This window comes from Hemicordylus capensis, chromosome 6 (genome assembly GCF_027244095.1).
Source record: "Hemicordylus capensis ecotype Gifberg chromosome 6, rHemCap1.1.pri, whole genome shotgun sequence".
In the NCBI taxonomy this organism is placed as follows: domain Eukaryota; kingdom Metazoa; phylum Chordata; class Lepidosauria; order Squamata; family Cordylidae; genus Hemicordylus; species Hemicordylus capensis.
In genome coordinates, this window is record NC_069662.1 from 23,466,286 (window position 1) to 23,475,150 (window position 8,865).

The following is an 8,865-nucleotide window of genomic DNA, read 5'->3' on the forward strand; positions in this document are numbered from 1 at the left end:
CTTGGTAATACCCCCCCACCCCCAATAACATAAAAACAATTGTGTGTGAAGTCTAATGAGGAATGGACAAATTGCACACTGAATCTGTTAATCTGACCATTGTCTGTGTGCACACACACACATAGTCACACAACCCCTGAATCCACAAAACAGAAAAAGGTGATTCTGCACACTCTGCAGGAAGCGGAAGTCCACAGAGTGGTGCTTTTGAGCTAAATCTGAGATCTGGGGTTTGTCCCAGCATTTTATCTAATCCTTGATTTGAGCAAGCAAAGCATCCAGTGGTCATCCTGACAAACTGAATATGATGACTGAGCATCTCTTAATGCCAGAGATAGGGAAGTTATTTTTGTATTTTAGTTGCAGAGCACAACTTATTGTTCTAACTCAGGCCTGCTCAATTTAAACCCCGCCCCCCATGAGCTGTTTTTGGACAACAACTCCCACAATCCCCAGCCACAGTGGCCAATAGCTAGGGATTATGGGAGTTGTAGGCCAACATCTGCAGGAGGGCTGAAGTTGAGCAGCCCTTTTCTAACTGAATGTCACAGTTTAAATCTCCCCGGGACAAGGGTAAAGGATTAGCAACTTTTTTGTTTTTGTTTTAGGAAGGCTAGATACTTAAGATTGTTCTAGTCCCATTCTCTGCTGTAAGACTCTGCTGTCCTTTGCTACAGCCTAATAGTTAGCGGAAACAAGAGCAGAATTAAACAGATTTTTACTTAATATACTATTATGTTAAGTAAGGAATTTATTTTAATTTAACCCGTTGCTGAGGCTACACACTGTGTGTACACACTGTGCAGGTGGAAATCACATGAAAATTTCAAATGCTTCAAGGAAAAGGAGTAAGACAAGGAGTCCAGGCCTTGAGCCAGAATACTTCGTGGCCGCAGGCTATTTAATCCTGAGCTACCCTGTTATTGTGATGGCTCATTTTCCAGAACCCACTTCAGGTACAGGAGGGAATAGGGACATGCAGCAGTGACTGGATGCCTCTGGATTGGCCAGGTCTGGCCGAAATACGAGGAGCCCGTGTGGCCTTCTACCTTTGCTTAGTCAGCAGTACCTGCTTGTTGCACTTTAGGCTCCAACTTTTAACGCCTGATCTCAAGGCCTGTGGGCTCAAGAGCACACCCTCCAGGTCTGGATTTGGGCATGGTTGTCCTGTACCCGGCATGGCCATGCCCGCCCGAGTGGCTTTTGTGTTGAAGGGAACGAATGTGCTTTATCTTCTTCTTTCCTCTTTATTACATGTTTATCGCACCCTTCCTCCAGGAGCTCAGTACATGGTTTCTCCACACCCTTTTATTTATGCTCACAAAAAGCCTGTGAGGTAGTGAAAGACGGCTGGCTCAAGGTCACTCTATGAGCGCAGTGGGTCAATGGGGATTTAAACCTGGGTCTCCCTGCTTATTCACGCAGCTCCTGTTGGAAGTTGAGGACTTTGCGCTGTCTCGTCTCAGACAGTGGAGGACAGACTAGTGAGTCAGAGGGCTAGAGGGTCAAGACATTGGTCATCCCTTCTCCACTGCTCTGATACTATCCCTTTGATATGTAGATTGCTAATCTCAGGGACTAACTTCCTTCCTCTTCTCTCTTCCCTACCTGCCCTTCTACCTTGCAACATGGCAAGCCTCTCTCCCTGTACCATGTGTGCAGAGAAGATGCAGAATCCATCTGCATTCAGCTAGATAGATGGATTAGCGATCCTAACTCCTCACTTTCCTATCTAGAATGGAGTTCCTTAATAAATGCCTTATATATTGATTTGAAACTATGAATTGGCTCCAAGTTACTTTACTCTCAGCATACATGCATGCCTAACTAAATCCGCTGTGTTGTGCCTCTGTGCACTCTCCTATAATGAGAAAGGGATTCTCTCACCACAGAGAATTTCCAACAGCTCCAATGGAAGCTAATATATCGATGTGATGCAGACAATGTGTCGATGTGATGCAGTAGCTTGATTGTTGGGCTTGGAAGAAGAAATCCTAGATAAAAAGTTAATCTCAAAGGGAAACTGGAGGAGACAAGTGCTGAACTGGGGGCTAGAGCATCGGTTTTGTCCTCGGCACCACATTTTTAGGGAGGATAAATGAGAAGTGATTGTTGCTGCTGGAACAGCAGCAGAGCGGATCCCCGCCCCCACCCAATAGAGCAGGAGGTGGCTGATAAGATTTGTGACCCTGAGCCATTTGGCCTGATCCCCATGGGCCACCTCCTCATGACACCCCTGATGCACAGCTAAGAAGTGCATTCAGCAGCCTTGGGCTAGTTGCTTTTTCTTTCAGTAGAACCTACTTCACAGGGTTGATGTGAAGCTAAAAGAAACCCTACTCTGAGTTCACTGGAGAAAGAGAGAGATTCAAAATAAATTAGTAAAACTGCCTATTAACCTCTGTTGGAGGTATGTTTGTGTTGGGTTGGGGAATCATTGAGCAGCGGCACAACTGTGTGAATCGTGATGGTCCTACTGACCCACCCCAACCAGGAGATTAAATGTCATCTTCTACTGTGGCAGTAGCTTCTGATCCCTTTCCATGTGATACAGTGTATTGTCCATCCTCAAGGTTTGAAGCAGAGCTGAAATGAATGGGGGGGGGGAGGCCATGGGCAGCAAGTGCCCCCTCAGACAAGTAATTTCCCCCCTCCTCCCCCGTTTCTGTTTCAGAAATTTAATATGTGGGACACAGCTCGCCCAAACATAAATGCACTTTGCCCCTTCTGTCCCCTCCCCCCAATTTCTTCCCTGGTGCCACCACTGGGGCAGGGGGTAATATCCTAATTTGAATTTGCTTGCAAAAATTCTAATTGATTCACCTAATATGATTGTTTAAAAAAAAACACCCCACACTTTCTCAATTATGAATGCAATTGTATTAAGTGCTTTTAGAAAGAAAAAACACGTAAATGGGATTATTGCCTTAACATGTACTCCCAAGTCTTTTGGAAGTAGTGTGTAGTTTTACAAGCAAGTGTAGTTTCACAAACAAGAGTTGAACATATTTTAATTTTTTTAAAATAGTTTGTGTTCCCCCCCAAAACAACTTCTACAGAAGTTCATTTTAGCTTTGGTTAGACAGAGTGAATGCTGGTCATTGGGTTAGAATTCAATGTAGGTCTGGGTCAACAAACTCAGAGCTTGGTTTTGCAGATGACAGTGGGAACCAGGAAGCTTCCCCAAACACGGAGAACTTTTTCGTTTTGATTAGACAATCTGAATGATGGTCATTGGATTAGAAGGCCCTTGGCCTGATTTATCAAATGACAGTGGGAACCAACCAAAGGGTTATGTACAGGATTGCTGTTTCAGCTCTGAGCCCATAAAATGTCAAACTGAAAAGGAAGGTAGTGGACTCCTATGTCAGGACTGGGTTGTGGCTGAATTTCTATTACATGAAATATTAGGGGGGGAAATGCCCTGTGGGATCAGAGCAAAGCTCACCTGCTCCAGCCTCCTGCATCCCACAGTGACCAACGAGATACTTCCAGGAAACGCGAAGGCAATACCACTCCACCACTATTGGCCTCCAGCAACTGGTATTCAGGGGCAGACAGTACTCCTTCTGAACCTAGAGTATGGCTGCAGAAATTTAGCCCTCCTGCAGATGTGGAACGACAACTCCCATAATCGCTGATTATTGGGTGGGGGTGATGGGAGTTGTAGTCCAACAACCTCTGAAGCCCCAAGGCTGAGAACCCCTGCCATACACACAAAGCAAGCTGGAAGGGAGATTTTTAATGTAGAAGGAGCACATGAGGGAGGGAGCTCCTTTTCTTCTGCCCATGCTTCTCCCTCTCCCAAACTATCGTTTTCTTCCCAGTCGGGCTCAGTGATCAGAAATAACCCCAGTCCTAGGAGGGGGAAAAAAAAAAACCAGCTAAAAATAAAAAGCAACTTCAGGAAGGAAAGTGCAGGCCGTGGCAGAATTCAGCTCTGCCACTGCCCTGCCTTAATCTCTCTCTGCTCTGCAGGGGTTCAGCACAAGCACAACTCAAGTTGGATTGTGCTACATCACATCTAGTTTTAACCTCCGTTTCTGGCTGTTAGTGCTGTGCCCACACATCTACTGCAGCTGCAGAGTATGTTTGCAAGCCGCAGGCCCCTAGGGACATGAGCAGGTTCCTTTGCACAACAATACGAACGGCCCTGCTAGTGCTGGGTCATACTGCTTGCTCCTCCAGGACCAGTACAATGGCCTGCCTCTGCTATTTATAGCAGCAAAGTTATCTATATCCTAGTTTCTCAATATGTGGTACATGTACCCCTGAGACCATGTATACAAACGGGGGAAATGGGAGAAGGCGAAGGTGAAAAACGCCCAGCGAGGAGGATGGAGAGAGAAGTGCCTGCTTGCCTTTGCTGATGTCTTCACTCCTGGCTACAGCCTAGCTCACTTTCTCCCTCTGCTCTCTCATGCCCCTTTCTCCATCTCTCTCTCTTGCCCCTTCCTCCTCTCAATGGCAAAAAAATTGGGAGTGTCATGCAGTGCATGCCACTTTTTCTATTTGGCATCCTGCAAAAGCCCTCTTGGTCCTCTAGCTTTGTCAACATAGCATGTGACACACTTTGCTATACATATACAATTCACAGGAAAACTGAGATACTCCTTACATTTTTCAGAAGTTAGGGGGAAGTTGCTATATAAGGTTGAAAATAGAGACATGCAGGTTATGACCGTCTAATGTTCATACCGAGGATTGCTGGCATGCCACATGAATGGAATTATTTTATTTATTTATTATTTTATTTATGTTTACGTTTATATCCCACTCTTCCTCCAAGGAGCCCAGAGTGGTGTACATGGTTATGTTTATCCTCACATCCCCTGTGAGGTAGGTTAGGCTGAGAGATACATGACTAGCCCAGAATCACCCAGTGAGTTTCGTGGTTGAATGGGGATTCGAAATTGCGTCTTCCTGGTCCCAGTCCAACACTCTAACCACTATGCCATGCTGGCTCTCATTGTGAATGTGCTGGAATGCTCCCAGAATCCTCTGCAATTGATAGGAGTTCAGTAGCAGATGTGCTGGGGTTTCCTAGCAGACAAACCAGCATAGACAAGGTTACTTGATTCTGAAAAGTTTGAAAATCACAAGATGAATCATTTTATGGGTTAATTGGTGAAAAGGACAAATCAAATGGTTGAAACAGGTTTGGTTTTTTAAAATTAGCCTGTGGGTACCCTTAAATATGTTCACAGGGCAGCTCTAAGATAAAGCTATTCATGAATGCACCTAATCTCTTTTGAAGCCATCTAAGACAGTGGCCATCTTGTGGCAGCAAATTCTGTACATACAAAGTAAGGTGGGAAGGAAATTTTCAGTGCAGAATGAGCATATGGGAGAGGCAGTTGATCCCTTCTCCTGCCCATGCTGCGTCTCACCCATTTCATTCTGTCCCAGTGGTGCTCTGTAACTTGAAGTAACCCCCACTGAGAGAAAAATAGCTAAAAATAAGAAGTAGTTTCAGGAAGGAAAATGCAGGCAGTGGTAGAATCAGTAGTGGTGGCCCATACAGTCGTGGTGGCCCATCTCCCTGCTAACTTGGCAAAGAGGCACCTTTTTAACGTGGTGATTCTCTTTACCGTGTTTCCCCGAAAATAAGACAGTTTCTTATATTAATTTTAGCCCCCAAAAATGCACTAGGGCAATTAGCGGTACATCAGAAATTACTGCTAGGTCTTACTTCCGGGGAAACAGGGTATTTAGCAGGGGGAGAGTAACTGGCCCTGTCCACCCCCAGCATAGTACCTCCAGTGACTGTTGCTGGTTTCTGTCTTGTGTTTCTTTTTAGATTGTGAGCCCTTTGGGGACAGGGATCCATCTTACTTATTTATTATTTTTCTGTGTAAACTGCCCTGAGCTATTTTTGGAAGGGCGGTATAGAAATTGAATTAATAATAATAATAATAATAATAATAATAATAATAATAATAAATACAAAGGTGCACCTAGGTTATTTTGGAGCCTGGATATAAAGGCCTTTTGGGGACCCACTCCCTGCTGCCGCAAGATAAGCATCATCCCCGCCCCCACTGCACACACACAGTGTCACATGCAGTATTTTATACACCACAATTTTAAACACAGTATTTTCACACGACAATATGTTCAAGGAAAGGAATATGCTCAACCCACTGACCAACAGATACCACATTTTACATTTACAATCCTGCCAATCCCAGCCGCACACAGTGGGAGGGAGATTGGTGGGCTAGGGGTGGCCGCAGCACTTAGGCGCCACCTTCACACCACAGTCATGCTCGGCCGCCTGCCACCACGCCACCCAGGACAGACTAAAGAGGATTTGGCGGCCCCAGGGGGTGTGGAGGCCCTGGACTTCGGCCCGGAAGTCCAGGGGTAAGAGCGCCTCTGGGCCCATCCAAACTGGAAGGTCCGAAAACGAGCTGCAGTTGCTCCAGTATCAGCAGCCATGCTCCCTTGTGGCCCCGCCCTGACTGCAATGGAGTCCTGCAGGCTGATCATTTACCCAGTAGGGCAGGAATATCTCATCCAGGCAAATGGTGACATGACCAGGATGGAGGATTTATCTCCTCCCTGCCGGGTGAATGACCAGCCTGCAGGGCTCCATTACAGCTGGGGCAGGGCCAGGCCTGTCCTTAGAGAGCCTTGGCGGGGTGCAGGGCCTGGGGCAAATCAGCCAGTGGGGCCCCCCTAACCCAATTCCTTCAAAGCCGACCCCCCCTTCTGTAAGAGAGGATCTGGATGCTTCTAGGCATTTGTCCACCCCGGACCGCACAGCCCAAAGGTTGGAGAAGTCCTGAAGCAGGGTTCATGGCAATCATTCTCCCCGTGCCGCACAGGCTACAAAGGAGCGATTAACCAATCACCCCTTTTACATATCCAAGGGTGCTCACCGACGTTCTAACCCTCAAATTACCACCCCGCCCGCACTGTTCCTGGCATTGTGGCTGACCTAACTCTAACTACGCACCCAGGACACAGAACGGAGTAGGCGAAAAAACCCCCAACAGTGGCCAATGCGTTGGGAGCAAAAAATTCCTACTCGGCCCCTTCAGGCGGCCAGTCGCTAGACCCGCTCTGTACCGGGGGGGAGGGAGGGGAGAGCTCCTTCTCCTGTGGTTGCCTGGTCCCAACTGAAGAGAGAATGAAGAATGAATGAAGAATGGGGCGGGGATCGGCCAATCCTGGCCGAAACCCCGCCCCTTGACCAAAAGGGTCAAACGGAACCCTTCCCGGTCTTCGTGCAGGACAGGCTGGGACAAACTCCCTCCCATCTGCACAAGGCTGGGTGTGTGTGTGTGTAAAGTAATTAAAAACCCTAAATCAAATTAAAAATTAAACAAATATTTTAAAAATTATTTATTTATTTTTAAAAGCCCTGAAAGGCCAGGCCAAACAAATGTGTTTTAAGGGCCCTCCTGAAGGCCAACAGAGAACTCGAATTACGGATTTCCTCAGGGAGCGCATTCCACAGCCCCGGAGCAGCCACAGAAAAGGCCCGCCTCCGAGTCGCCACCAGACGAGCCGGTGGCAACTGGAGATGAACCTCCCCAGATGACCTTAATGTGCGGTGGGAATCGTGCAGAAGAAGGCGCTCTCCAAGGTAACTTGGACCTAAGCCGTTCAGGGCTTTAAAGGTAATCACCAGCACTTTGTATTTTGCCCGGAAACATATCGGCAGCCAGTGTAATTGTTTCAAAATAGGCGTAATATGGTCTCTCCGGGTTACCCCAGAGACCAATCTGGCTGCCGCATTCTGAACTAATTGAAGTTTTCGAACTACGTACAAAGGCAGCCCCACGTAGAGCGCATTGCAATAGTCAAGCCGGGAGGTTACCAGCTGGTGCACCACTGTTTTGAGGTCATCCTCCTCAAGGAATGGACGCAGCTGTTGAATCAGCCGAAGCTGATAGAAAGCACTCCTGGCCATGGCCTCCACCTGAGAGACCAGGGTGAGGCCTGGGTCCAGGAGTACTCCCAAGCTGCGCACCTGCTCCTTCCGGGGGAGTGTAACCCCATCCAGCACAGGGAGATCTAACTCACTTCTCAGATTCTGAGCCCCCACAATGAGCACTTCCGTCTTGCTTGGATTCAGCTTCAGTTTGTTCTCCCTCATCCACCCCATTACTGCCCGTAGGCAGGCATTTAAAGAGTGAGTGCCATTTCCTGAAGATGAAAAGGAGAAGTAGATTTGGGTGTCATCAGCATACTGATAACACCCAGCACCAAATCTCCTGATGACTTCACCCAGCGATTTCATGTAGATATTGAAAAGCATTGGTGACAGAATGGAGCCCTGAGGGACCATATAACAGCTCCTGCTTAGAGGAGCGACTGTCACCAAGCTCCACCATCTGGGATCTACCTGAGAGATAGGAACGGAACCACCGCAAAGCGGTGCCCCCTATTCCCAACTCCTCCAGGCAACCCAGAAGGATACCATGGTCGATGGTATCGAACGCCGCCAAGAGATCCAAGAGGACCAACAAAGTCACACTCCCTCCGTCGATTCCCCAGTAAAGGTCATCCATCAGGCCGACCAAGGCTGACTCAACCCCATAGCCCTTGAGAAGTCCATAATGCTGGGGAAAATTGAAGGAAAGAGAAGAAGAGGACGACCAGCAGCAAGGTGGATGGACTTGATTACGACAGCAATGAATGCACCACGGAGAGACCCTAAAGGCCAAGTTGAAGACAGATTATCCTGGAGATAATCTATCTTGACGGCACTTAATCAATCAATCAGCTTGTTAGTACAAGCTGCTACTGTGCAGAATTCAGCTCCACCTCTCACACACAGAAATCCCCACTTTGTATTAGCTCTTGAAGAGCGCTCCAACGTCCTGAGAATATTCTGAAACAGCATTTCCTCCA